This window comes from Numida meleagris, chromosome 1 (genome assembly GCF_002078875.1).
Source record: "Numida meleagris isolate 19003 breed g44 Domestic line chromosome 1, NumMel1.0, whole genome shotgun sequence".
Lineage (NCBI taxonomy): Eukaryota > Metazoa > Chordata > Aves > Galliformes > Numididae > Numida > Numida meleagris.
Genome location: NC_034409.1, coordinates 85,049,490 through 85,062,718, shown reverse-complemented (window position 1 = coordinate 85,062,718; position 13,229 = coordinate 85,049,490). Strand labels below are relative to the sequence as shown.

Genomic DNA, 13,229 nt, shown 5'->3' with positions numbered 1-13,229 from the left:
TGCTTCAGTGCAAGAATCATTTCAAGAATGTACAGATTTCTGTGGTAGTCTCAAGAAGCTGGAGGGAGGTGAGCCTGCAGCATGAACCCAAACATGACTTAAGGTGTTTTACTGGTTGGAGTTTCTTGCCTTTAAACACAGCCTCACCTGTCCAGAGAAGCCATTTCACATACCTGATAAAGCAGATATGGAAGAAGAGAGGTAGACTCTGACATCTCTTAAACAGTCCTCCCTCTTTCACTCTGGATAGCAAACCTGAAAGAATGACAAAGAAATCCTAAGTTCTGACCATTCTTAGACCATTCTGTTGTCTTCAAATAGAAAGCCCTCCCAGAAGGCAATGTGGCGACTGACCACAGAGTATCCCTTGTGCTAGCACAGAGAAAGCATAGAAGGCACATGAGACTCGCACTCTGGCTGGTTATGCTGGGAAAGCACAGCTCAGGATACAACTAGTGGCCATTCTGCAGCTTGTAGAAGACAGGAGGGGCATGTTCTCAAAAGTTGTCTTCAACTGTAGGGATCCCAACTCTGGGGAAAGCCTGAAGCATATCTTGGAATCTGTGTCTGCCTTTTTTTAAATGGTGTCCAAAGACATCATTGCTGAACACGAAGACTTTGCCTATATATTCATAACTGAGTTGGACTCGCTACAGTCTCTTGTACAGGATCGAGTTTTCTACCATCTCCACGATCGCTGGGGCTGGATTTCAGCTGGTAAGGTGCCACAATCCAAACTTTAGGTCATGATGAAATCACATTGGACTCTATGGGGCACATCTGTACTACTCTGTGGTACAGAGACTCAGGCTTCCTGCTGAAAAGTTGTCAATATGCTATGGAAAACTAAGTAATTCAACTTTCTAAAACAGAACTATTACCTCTGCCTGGGACAGCTGCATACTGTGCTTCAGATAAAAGGCAACAGAGAGATTTCCCATGTTATTTGATGAGCTTCTTGAAACGTTTTGGGAAAGTATCACTGGGATATAGCACTCCATGGAGTGGGCTGCTTACAGACCAAAGTGCTGACAAGAGGAAGCTGACATTGCTGAAGAGCTGCTTCACAAAATGATGGGAGGAAATACAGAGCAATACAAGTAAATGGTTGCAAACATTCAGAATCTGGCTAGGCGAAACTAGTTATTTAACAAAGCCAGTGTTGGGCTGATAGCCATGGGAACAAGACATTTTCCTGGATCGCACATTGTGTGTCAATGGCAACAACAATAAAAGGATCCTGTCATAGCCAAGCACCTGCCACAGATTAAAAATATGGTTTTCAATCATTTTCAGGAAATTAACATCCAAAATGAGGTAGCTGGACTACACACACTATTGAAAACCCAAATGCAGTGATGAACCAAATGAAAAAATGTGTGAGCATGAAAGCAATAAGGAGGGGGAGAAATCTGACATGGTGACATGTGTCAGAACCTCCTGATGTTCTAATGATGGATCTGAATGGCTCTGGAGAAAGGGATTACTTTGATGACCAAAGTTTGTTTTTCTATTTTGGACATTCTGAAAAGAAAACATGATTTTAAACCTTAGTTTTGTATTATAAATATGAACTGAAGTCTGCTAAAGCCAGGGAGAGCGTTTCCAGGATTTACATACCATAGAGATTAGCTCTGGGAGCCAGGGAAGAGAGGGAAGGAAGAGTTATTCGTAGATGACATCTTTCTTCTCATTGTGCTAGGGAGAAGAAAATGCAGTCAGGGAATGTCCTACACCAAACTCTTTATGTGACTTTCCATGCTTGTTCTAGCAAAGAGAGTTTTCGCAAAGGCCCTGCAAATGTTCCCTTTTTGGAGTAGCTGATGATACGATATCAAGAACTGACTGGGGAGAATCAGTGCACCGTGCAGCAGAGCTGAGATTGTTACTCAAGAAAAACATTAGCTTTCTCCTTTATGACAGAATTATTTACAGCTGAAGAGCTCATTTTACTTGTATTTTTCTGTAAAGCAGATAATATTCAATCACCTGCTGAGTTATAGTTTAAAATACGGTTCAGTCTTCATTATGCAGGGTGGTGAACTCAATTCTCTCGTGTAAAGGAGTTGAACGCCCATTGACTACAGTGAGCACAGTTCAGACAATACTGGAAAATGTTTTTGTTTAATAAGAATTGAAAAGTGATTAAATACTTGACTATTATAGTGTGTTCACATGAGTTCATACCATGCTGCATTCTCCCATTGCAAATACTTGTTTTGTAAATTATCTCAACTGGAATAACACATGAACAGCTCAGATGTGGCATACGAGGTTAAGTTTTCATATGTATTTTCAGAACGCTTTTAACCAGCCTACTCATTTTGCTTCAGAAATTACAGGTAGGATATGTGCTTTCTCAATAAGCATTTCATAAAGACCTTTACTCTCAGGGTTTTAGTGAATATTATTTTAGTGGGGAACAGTGAGATATGAATGCAGCTCACTGCTATGGAAAGATTATGACATTTTTCCTTCACATGGAATCCATCTCTTCCAGTGAGCCTTCATACCATCAATATTGATGACTGATATGTGGATTTAGAAAAAATATATATCTAAAGACTTAGATCCCTTACTATCTGTTATGGATCCAGTATTGTGCAAGGTGAATAACTGAATGTTATATTTCAATTTATTAGGCTAGCTCCTGGCAGGGTAAGATGTCTAGTGTAAGATTTAGCTCTATTTGGTATTGGACTAGCTGAGATGCTTCAATTTGCAAACCAGTGCTGACAGGTCAGATACCAGCTCTAGGTTTCCCCACCTGTCATTTGGATTGCTCTTCAGAACTATTCCATTACAAATGAGGAGAAGTTTCAGACACTGAGGTCTACTGGAGCAAAATGTTATTTTGCTTGTTCCTGAATCCATGTTTCTTTACTTTCTATTTGAATTGCGTCAGAGCTTCCTGCACTTGCTCTATACCTTAGAGGATCCCTGTAGCATACAGAAGAACTGCTTGAGCCTGTACGACATTTGCAGAAGTCTCTACACCACCTTCTAAGGGTGAAGGCATGGCAAACGAAGCCTGGTGAACAAAGTGTAGAGTTGGTTGAGCAGCAAAAAGAAAGAAAACAGAACTTACCTGTATGTAGATTGTTAGAAACAAATGTGGAATAAAATGTTAGTATTATCTGAATAACTCAGCTCTGCAGAAATTCTATCTGAACTGAGAAAACTTTGGAGGAAGGAGACTTTAACACCTGGTCTGATTGGAAGGGCACAGATAAAATGAGCAGCTGGTCCTGGTGATTTTATTTGTAATTTCATGGATAGCATTAGCCAGAGAATGTCAGAGGAAGTTGCATATTATTTCATCTGTGTATTTTGCCTCAGGCTCCATCTATGGAAGTGATCACTAGTGTATATGCAATTAATTTTTTAAGGTTCAACAATTTGCAATAGCAGGGAGAAAAACCTGTGCTCTCACAGAGGCACTAGGATAGTAGAAAAATGACTGACAGAAAGACAACTCTTGTCCTGGTAGTGCAATACAACAGCTAGCAGTCTCTACATAGGGAACTTCTTGTCAACAAAATGCCAAAGCAATGTCTTCTGGGACAAAAACACATTATTCATGCAGCCAAAAATCTATTTTCTGTTAATTTGCAAGCATGGATAACCAAAACAGAGCTCTGTTGGTTATCCTGTTTTGAAAGAGAAAAGTACAGACTGGAACTACCCAATCATGTATGAAATCATTAACTGAAATAGAACGAAGTTATTTGTACTTTATCTTAGCTTTGATCAGGCAGAACAAGTGAAGTGATGGTACATGCGTGTCCACATGATCTCTACATCTTCAAGGGAGGCATAAATTAGTTTGGCTTGTGGTCTTGGCTAGAATATTTCCTGGTGAACTAGGTATGTCTGATTCCAATTATCAAGAGTCACTTGGATATCTGAAAACTTCAATCTCTCTGAACTTTGGATATGGAGCCAGAGGTACCAAGGGTAGCTGGTTAAGATAGGCCTTTCTCAGTTGGCATCACTGATATCTGGGCTCTAGTTGAGTTAGACTAGCATGTAAACTACTGCTATTTTAAATGGTGTTTTTAGCAATATTTTCCTCCTGCTATACGAAAAATAAATACTGTTTCAGTAATTTTGGCTGGCCACTATATAACATTGGTTGCTGATTCTCAAAGGGAAACTGCCAAACTTGCCAAGGGGTGAGAGCAGTTGGCATACATGGAAAGTTGTAATTGGATTCTCACTGAAGAGGAAAAGAACTATGCAATTAGGCATGGATAACATAAACACAAGGATATTCCTAAGAGTGCACATGCAACAACAGAAGAAAGGGCAACTAATCTTACAGCTGTGATGTGGAGGGACATTAATTCCTGTAAGAAATAAAGCATACTTCTGACAACTTGATCACTCCCCTGACCCTTTCCAGGGTATAGCTGGGCCCTTTGGGCTGCTAGGGCACATTGCTGGCTCACATTCAACTCGCTGACAGCCAAAACCCCAGATCCCTATCTGTGGGGCTGCTCTCCAGCCTCTCATCCCCGAGTCTGTACATATAGCCAGAATTGTCCCATTCAAGATGCAGAATCTGGCATTTCCTCTTGCTGAACTTCATGTGGTTGGTGATTGTCCAGTCCTCTAATTTGTCAAGATCTCTCTGCAAGGCCTTTCTGCCCTCAGGGGAACCAGCAGCTCCTCCTGTACATAAGGAGAGCCATTTTGTTAGTGCTCAAGCTTTTAAAAAGTCTTAATACTCCAAATAAATAATAAAATATTTAGAAAGCTCTGGCTGAAAACTAGGGGTGAGGGAAAAGAGAAAGAGAAGAATATCAGCATGATAGGACTTGAAAGACTTTTTTCAAGTTAAGAAATACAATTTCCTTCTGGGACCCAGAAGGTGCAAACACAAGAGAAAAAAGAGATACTTTTGCTTCAGATTATGCAGGCACTGGGGATAATGATAATTAGTTCATCTACTGCAGAAATGTAAAATCTCCTAGCTGGAACCCAGACATACTGTCTCACAACTTAAGGGAGATTAAGCATTGTTTTAATTTGAAGCCCAACAGAGAAGCCAGGTGGACAGAATATAATTACTTATAGGATATCAAGGATAGTTATCTACATCTGAAAAACATTATGATGCTCTCTTTAATAGCTATGAACAGATAAGATCTTGTTTTTCATCTGCAACTTGGATTTCAAATATATTCATAACTTTTTCCAGTGTGCTGTATACACTTGGTAAGGGCAATTTTTGGAATGAAGATTGAAATTTCAGGGATAGCTCTTGCTGTCATGTTAAAAAGTAATTTCTAAACTGTGGAGGAGATCATCCTTTAATATCTCAAGACAGGAGCCCCCAAAACTTGATGCATAAATCTTGCTCTCAGTTTGTTTGAAGGGATCTATACTGGATTGTCTTATGCATGCCTCCTACATCAGTACAAGACTGAATGTTGTTGTACCTAAATTATCCCTAAAGAGTTTTATTTGTTCTGATTTATTACTGAAATGGCTTTTCCTGGAGCAGAAAGTACGATAAAAGCACAGTGAAAAAAAAATGAGCAGGCAAGATAAGCTTATCAGTCATATTGCTGATTTGTTGATCAGATCATACATGTCTCTCATCTTTCAATGAGTGTGATGACAGACTTTCAGGATTGTGATTATTAGGTGAAAATGTGCGTAGACCCCACCTTGGCTTGGCACAATCACATGAAATGAGACACAGCCCAAAAGCAATCCTTTTCCCCAAATTTCAAAATCTGAAAAGGAAATATCTTTAGTGACCTTTATCTGCTTCTCAGGTCTCCATTTCACATTACTGAGAATAGTGCACATGGTTGAAAAGCATTGTCCAGCCAAGAGACCTGAACTGAACTTAAAAATTACTCAGATGGCCATGTGCCTGTACAGGCACCCACACAAGTACTTTGGACAGCGAAGTAAGTGGTGACTGGGATACTTATGGAAGAATAGGAGAAGTGGGAGCAGGCAAGGAGGGCCTGAAAAGATGACCTGTTCTGAAATTGTGGAAACAGGATTCCACCTCCACAAGTCTAAGTACAAACTAGTGAGGCATCTAATTAGAAAAAACTTGGTAGCATCTGAGGATGAGAAGAACAGGGCTCTGTGAAATCCAGTAGGAGTTTAGCATTGTGAATTCTGCAATAAAATTATTGATGGAGATACAAATATTTAAAGTAGAAAGATGCTTCGTATTGGAGTATATGGAAAATTGGAACTGCATTTTAAAGTCATTCATTCATTGTTATTTTGTTTATATACATTTACCGCTTAAAAACTTTCTTGTGAGAAAACTCCACCTATAACTTCAAAAGTGGACAAAAAACTTCCATGCCTATGCTGATCCTTATAGAAGATCCCATTCCATGCGGCATTTAAGTATATCTGTAACTGTTTAGCTAGATAAGGACTACAGCTTTCCTGTTCTTTGCAAATATCATATTCTAAGCATGAGCTTACTTTTTGTGATTCATTCCCTCTGTAAAAATAAATTACAAACCTTCAGATGGGATTTATTCTGGATTTCAGAGATAAATCTGTGCACATATTTATAGATTAAGTTTGTATATGTCTCTGCATTTATATATTTATATTTTTGATCAAACCCTATTGTTTGTTGTCTGTTGACAATTCCATTCAAATGCAAGAGTTTGGTTTTGTCCAGAAATCTTTTGAGCATAAGTGATACTATATGTGCCCCAATTGAAAAAAAATGCATAACAGAAGAAATCCTTTCTATCAGCTTTGTGATCTCCCTATTGTTTAATGAAGGACAGGACATTAAATTATTTTCTTAACAGCCTCGGGACTGTTTTTCGTAAGTGGTCTTCATTTTGCAAAGGTTTTCTTTCTCTGACTACAAAATTATCATTTGGTTTGTGGAAGAAATGCATAACGTGTATAAAATGTTGCAATGGAATTCTTGAAAAGCCACTCTCGAGTTGTTTTTATCCCTTCATCTGGAGGTAAGGCATGAACTAATTTTGCTTCCCTTCCTTGACCAATGAGGTCAGTATCCTTCGATCTTAAGAGAAAACCAATAAATTGTGCTTACTTGAAGTTCATGGTTGACGAGATGCAGTGATGTGGAGTCAAATAAATATACCCTGCAGGTTTTCCTGCTGCAGATGTATCTGCCATTTAGCTGTTCTGGGTCGGGCAGAGTGACCTGGAGTAACAACCGTGTATCAGAAAGTTGCAGGTCCTCTTTTGCTCCGTTTAGTTTCGTGCTTATCCTTTTCTGTGTGTGGAAGTAGACTGCTATATTCTCTGCTGTCCTACATAAGCTCATTTCCCCTTAGTGATGTGGGATTTAAGGCATGTTTTTTTTTTTTTTTTTTTTTAAAGCAATGGATGAAATGACCCTGCTTGTTTATACAGAGCTAATTGCTAAGTACTAAATATCCTGTTTGCACCTAGCTGAAGGACAGGTACTGATCCAGGGGCCAGCACAGCTTCATTGTAGCAATCATGCCAGAGAGCCTGCTTGCAGCCCTCTCAGCCTCTCTGCACAGGCAGCAGAGATGGATCTTGTTCCTGGTTCATACGCATATCATCTGGGAAGCAGCCCATGGCTCTCCCCTCCACACCAACACCCTTGACTTCAGCAGGTTTAAAAATGAAGCTGAGTGGGGTGCTTGGTCCAGAGAGAGCCCCTAAAAACAAATATGGGTGTGCAGAACATACAGACAAGGCATTAAGCTGAAGATGAGTTGCAACAGGTGCTGTTTCAAACATCAAAAGCTAAGTATTTAGCTTAAGTTAGTTGTAACGATAACAATCAACACAGTGCTGTGGAATATAATTAATTCCACCATTCTCTTACACGTCTAAAAGAGACCTTTCCAAATACAAGTTACCACACTTACTTCTTCATGGCTTTAGCAGAACCCAGAACATGATTCTAGGTGGTGTAGAAAGATGAATGTGTTGTCTGTAGCCTCAAAGCACCTATCTAGTAGATAGATAAGTAACATTTTCCACTGTCCATTATGGTACATTAAGTATTTTAAGAGAGAGCTGAAGGACATGAGGTGGCAATGGTAGGTTTTTGACTGAAAACAGTAAGAGAGTCATAACTGGTTAAGATATCTATGTTGAGCATAGATAAGGAAGATGCCACCATAGATGGTAGTGGCAGAGCAATGTGGCTGCAGGGCAGGTGTGAACTAACACAATCACATGTAGCAGAGAAAAGCTGGGCAGACTTTAAAAGCTCCTCCTCAGTAATTATATTTGAAGAGTGAGGACCAATGCGAGGACAAACTCATCACAGGAGAGAGTCCTAGTATAGCCTTAACAGATTGTTAAGTGAACCTCAGGGAACAGCAAAGTTTTGGTACTAAAGCATTGGTGGCATGTGAAAGGGAGACGGGTTAGTTACAAAAATGAACATATAGAACCAGAAAAATCCAGACTCCACCTGGATGTACAGATCAAAGGCGGGAGCTGGGTTAAAGATGAAACAGAGTAAAAGCTTGAATCGATCATTTAAACACACGCTTGAGTATGAAACCTGAGATGTGATATGTATATGTCACATGTATGTGACATATATAACAAACACTTTAATTGAGAGAGGAGAGAGAACTGGCAACAAAGAAGTGAATGACATCCCCAAATATGAGTGAAGTACATTCCCATAGCTGGGTGGATATTTCATAAATTAGAGGCCAGCCCTGGTGCTATTATTCCAAGCAAAGCCTTTTGATCCAACAGAAGGCAAATCTTCCTCCCTGTCAGTGGGAGCAGGTTGAGGACGTATGTTGAGTGACAAAAACCCAGGTGAGTGACTTGATAGCCTCGTCCACTTGTAGTAAGAGCAATATACAGGACTAGACTCATATGGTAATGTTTCTCACCTAGCTGCTACAAGTACAAACACTGAGCAGTGGAGAGTCTGTGATCCCAAGTGAAACAGTTGTTTCATATAAGTGCCCTAACAGAACAATAACAGGAGATAGAAATGTTTAAAAACAAAATCTACATCATTAAGTCTAAACAACATATTCTTAGGCTTAACCAGGCTCTACTCATTCATTTACAGGCATAAATGTTGTACATCTGTCACTACTTTTGCACTGCAGCAGGCATAGGGTCATGAGTCCTAAGCAGTATATGTTCTTCCCCTGGTAAGATCACTCTTGCATTGGAAGGACAGTGCAGCAAAGTCACAGGATGAGTTCTTATCTAAAAATATGTCTTGTGCTCTCAATTTAGTCAGGACACAAGCAAAGACAAGTGAGTCAAATATACAGTGTATGAAAAACCAGTTCAATTGCCAAGTGTAAAACTGTGAGTAATGTCCTATCTGTTATCAGTTGATTCACTCAGAGAACTTTCTCTTTGTTTAAAAACCACTGTGACTGTCCCAGCGAATATCAGAGCAATGCCATTTCTCCTGATGACCTTAGATTTGGTTTGATAAGCTCTTCCATCACAGATAGCAACTGTGGAACAGCAGCCAAACTTGGGCACAGCTTTATGAAAAAGCAGACGTCAACATCAATATTCCGATCTTGTTTCACTTGCTCACAGTAGGATCCATAAATTGATCTTAATCATCTTTCACTGCAAAATACAATTTGACAGTGGCTTGTGTCCAACTTTGGAAGCGACTCAATTTCTGCCATTTTTGAATCTATCACTTAGACATCTTATCCTGAATTTTGATAGCCGAGAAAAGACCTCTGCTAAAGGAAAGACAGATAATTGATCCAAATAAGTCTTAGCAGGAGCAAAGATGTCTTCATGGTATATGACTTGTGTGTGTGGCACAGGCAGTGAGGACAGGTTGGGAAATTGTATGCATCTGCCTCAACTAAGAGACAAACTGCCTCACCAAGTGTGACTCTGTATAGAGCTGCTCAGATTGTGTGCATGTTTGTACAGAGCAGACAGCCAGCCCGAAGAGAGCTAGCTCTCACTGACTGGTGTGTCAGAGGACTCTGCTTCAAGGTGAGGGCCAGGGAAACCCTCCAAACCTTTGGGGAGATGTTGCACGATGAAGAAAATTGCGGCCAGGGAGCAGAGGCAGCAGAAATGTGAGGAATGCCTCACAGCTACAGGGCTGCATGAGAGTCTTAAAATGACCTGAATTTGCCCGCACCATCCCTAGGCTCCAACTGCTGCACTGCATTTTACCTGGACTACGTGCAGAGCTCAGGGTTGACATGCTGCGAGGGTTCCCACATGGAGAAGAGACAGAAGAGAGAGAAGTGCAATATATTTACTGTGGAACATTGAAAGAGAAAAGCAAGGGAGTTTGATGTTGATGTCTCCAGGCAAGGGCAATAGATAATTTTGATAAGCGGTTGTAACCGCACAGCAAAACTAAACTGTGATCAGTAATTTGATGGTACGGTGAAACGTTTTGTCTGTAGAGGAGAACTGGTGCCTGCAATCAATTGTTTCACAAATAGAGACAAGCCTGGAAACCACTCAGGACTTTTTGCAAATAGGCTGAGATTTAACCAAAGACAAGGATGGATCCTGGATTCATGCAGTGTGATTAAATGCAGGTTCGTGTATTATCTGTTGCAAAGAATATCTGTGACTGTGAAAGATCATTGGTAGAGAGGGACATGAAATGCCAGCTGCTGCTTTCAGGGAGTTGAGCAAGATCTATTGCCTGGTGATAATTAACTATCTATCAATAAATGATAAGAACTCTGGGAAATCAACATGAGGAAGAAGTTGTTCAAAGGAGAAAAGTAAGTCATTAGAAGGAGCAAATGTACTGGAACATTTACAGGAAATAGATAGCACACATGAAGGTGGTGGAGGGTGGGTAAGAAGATGTCAGAGCTGCAAGCATCTAGCTAGAGGCTAAAAAATGAAAAAATCCTGAAAAGAAAACTTCCAAAACAGGCCAAGTTCAGTGCACTGCACTGATAGAACTTGACACAGAATTTGTCTCTATTGCATTTAATTGACTGGCAGCAGGAATTTAAAAATATTTAAAGATAAGTTTGCCAACAGAAAAAAAAAAAAGAAGAAAGCAAAAAAAAGTAAACAAGTCAGTTTTCTACAGATAGGTCAAACAGCTCTAGTAGTTCTAATCTCAGCCCCTGCCATACACCCACACATCAGGCTTCTCCAGGTGAGCAGGAGCATTTACTAGCAGATGTACCTCCCCAGACAAGCTGCTGCTCTTCCAAGTGACTAGGCCTCTACTACTTGTGGGGAAACTCAGTGTTTCAGTGGGCTTTCTGCTTACATTGCTTTGAAATATCCCATGGCTGCTTCTTATCTTCTGTATGATTCCCTAAGTGCCTTCAGTGAGCATATTTTAGGACCAATTACAGGGAATTACATTGAATTACAATGCTGGATCAGAACACTACTTAGTGAGAAAAGTGAAAAAAAACCCTACTGCTTTTCCCTAAAACAAATTGATGGTATGGGGAGAGTGGTATCCTTGTCTGCAATGACTTCTCTCTCTTCGTGCTGCTAAGTTTAGATTATGTGATCTGAGTTTTAGGCCCTCAGTTCAGCAGTAGCAGAGCTGTTTGCTGGTAGAGATGTGACAGCAAAGATAGGAGAGCAGGAAGGAGAGAATGCTTGGGGTGCCCCGGCTGACAAGCCCTTCTTTTACTTGAAAAAACAGCTCAAATGCAGGATGTCTAAGTTTTGCAGGTATTTCCTGATTCTTTTGATTTTGTAGTCATTAGAAGCTGGTAGAAGTGGCTAGAAAGTCATCAGAAGCAGTGGAATCACAGCTCTGATGTTTGTTAAGGATAAATTTCTAATGACAGTGAGGATGAAGAAATGGCTGAAATAAGATACGTATGCTGTCTGGCATAGAAATTGAAATGGAGCCTCACATCCAGACAGCAAGGTGTCTACTCTCAGCTGTCCAGTTAGCTAATGACTGTAGGCTTTTCCTTGTGTGAAGGTAATCATGTAAGGGACATGGAGGAACCATAATTGTTGAAACACAGAATCACAGAGACGTTTGAAAGTGGAAGGGACCCTTAAAGTTCATCTAGTCCAATTCTCCTGCAATGAATGGGGACATCTGCAGCTAGATCAGGTTGCTCAGAGCCTGGTCCAGCCTGATCTTGAGTGCCTCCAGGGATGAGGCATCCACCACCTCTCTGGATGGAAGCAAAATTATTACTAATGAAGCAAATGGATGGAACATTATGGATGGACAAAAAAATCTTAAGGGGAAACAAGACAAATCCTCAGAGAACTACACTTTATTAATCCCACTTTTCGTAGTAAAACTCATTTCCTATTTCATTTTTTATGATATTTGGATTTTTCTAAGACAGTCCGTTTTTTGATGGCTTTGAGATGAGTCAGCGTTTTTAGACCTGGCAAAAGTGGGAAGCAGCTCTCTGTATTGTTTTAAAGACAAAGCATGGAAGAGCACAGCAGAGACTATGAACGTGAAGAAAGAGGGAAAAAGTCTTTAACACGATCTACATGATGGCACTTTACTAACATTTCAACACGTCAGCAGAACCAGAGTTTAAGCATAGCATTTGTGCTTGTGCCAGCTACACAGATTATGTTGTCAGAAATCACCACGTTCCCTGGTACTTTTGTAATTCTCAAGTATCAAAAGTGTAAGGAAGGCTAGTGCTTAAGGAAAAAAATGTAATACACATCATATGTTTCCTGTGAGTGATAGCTTACCTAGGGCTTTCCCCAGGGCTAGATTAGATTAAATCTTTTGCTTTCACCTTCCGTGGAAGCTCACTCGGTGGCTGAACACTGGCAGTTACAGCACAGGGCGTCTACCAGCCCAGCTCTGTGGGGGAGCCAGCAAAAGAGCTCTGCAGCCTTCCTGCGGCCTGGCTCTGGGCCTGCCACCATTTCCTGTGTGCAGCTTTACGCTCATCTCGCCTTGCTTCCTCTCATGCAATTTTATTGAAATAGGTCCGATAACGCTAATAGTACTGCAAAACCTCGTTCTTGCTCTTCCTCATGTCCTCTGCCCATGCAAGGCCATCTCACTCACAGAGGTGATGGTTTGGCCTTGTTGCTACAGACCTCTTGGAATTTCCAAGGCAAAAACCACGCTGCCTAATGTCAGCTGAGGCTTCAGGACTGCCTGTGCTTAAAAAGGCCTTGGTATAGAAATGTCTGTAACCTGCAGTTTACATTGTGGTAATGCAAGGTCTTCTGTGGGATTTATTTGCTAACAGGTTTTAACTATGTTAGGTGAGGACACCGTGCAGTTAATTTCTATTCCCCGTACAAAGAGCCAGCTG

The 13,229-nt window shown here is 40.5% G+C and overlaps 1 long non-coding RNA gene across 1 annotated transcript in view; it reads right to left on the bottom strand.

The window, feature by feature from the left end:
• Nucleotides 1-13,229, bottom strand: part of LOC110400588 — a 72,786-nt gene that overhangs the window by 55,312 nt on the left and 4,245 nt on the right. The window contains exon 3 of the long non-coding RNA XR_002439950.1: nt 174-255. This is a non-coding gene — a long non-coding RNA (uncharacterized LOC110400588). The remainder of the gene's footprint in view (nt 1-173; nt 256-13,229) is intronic.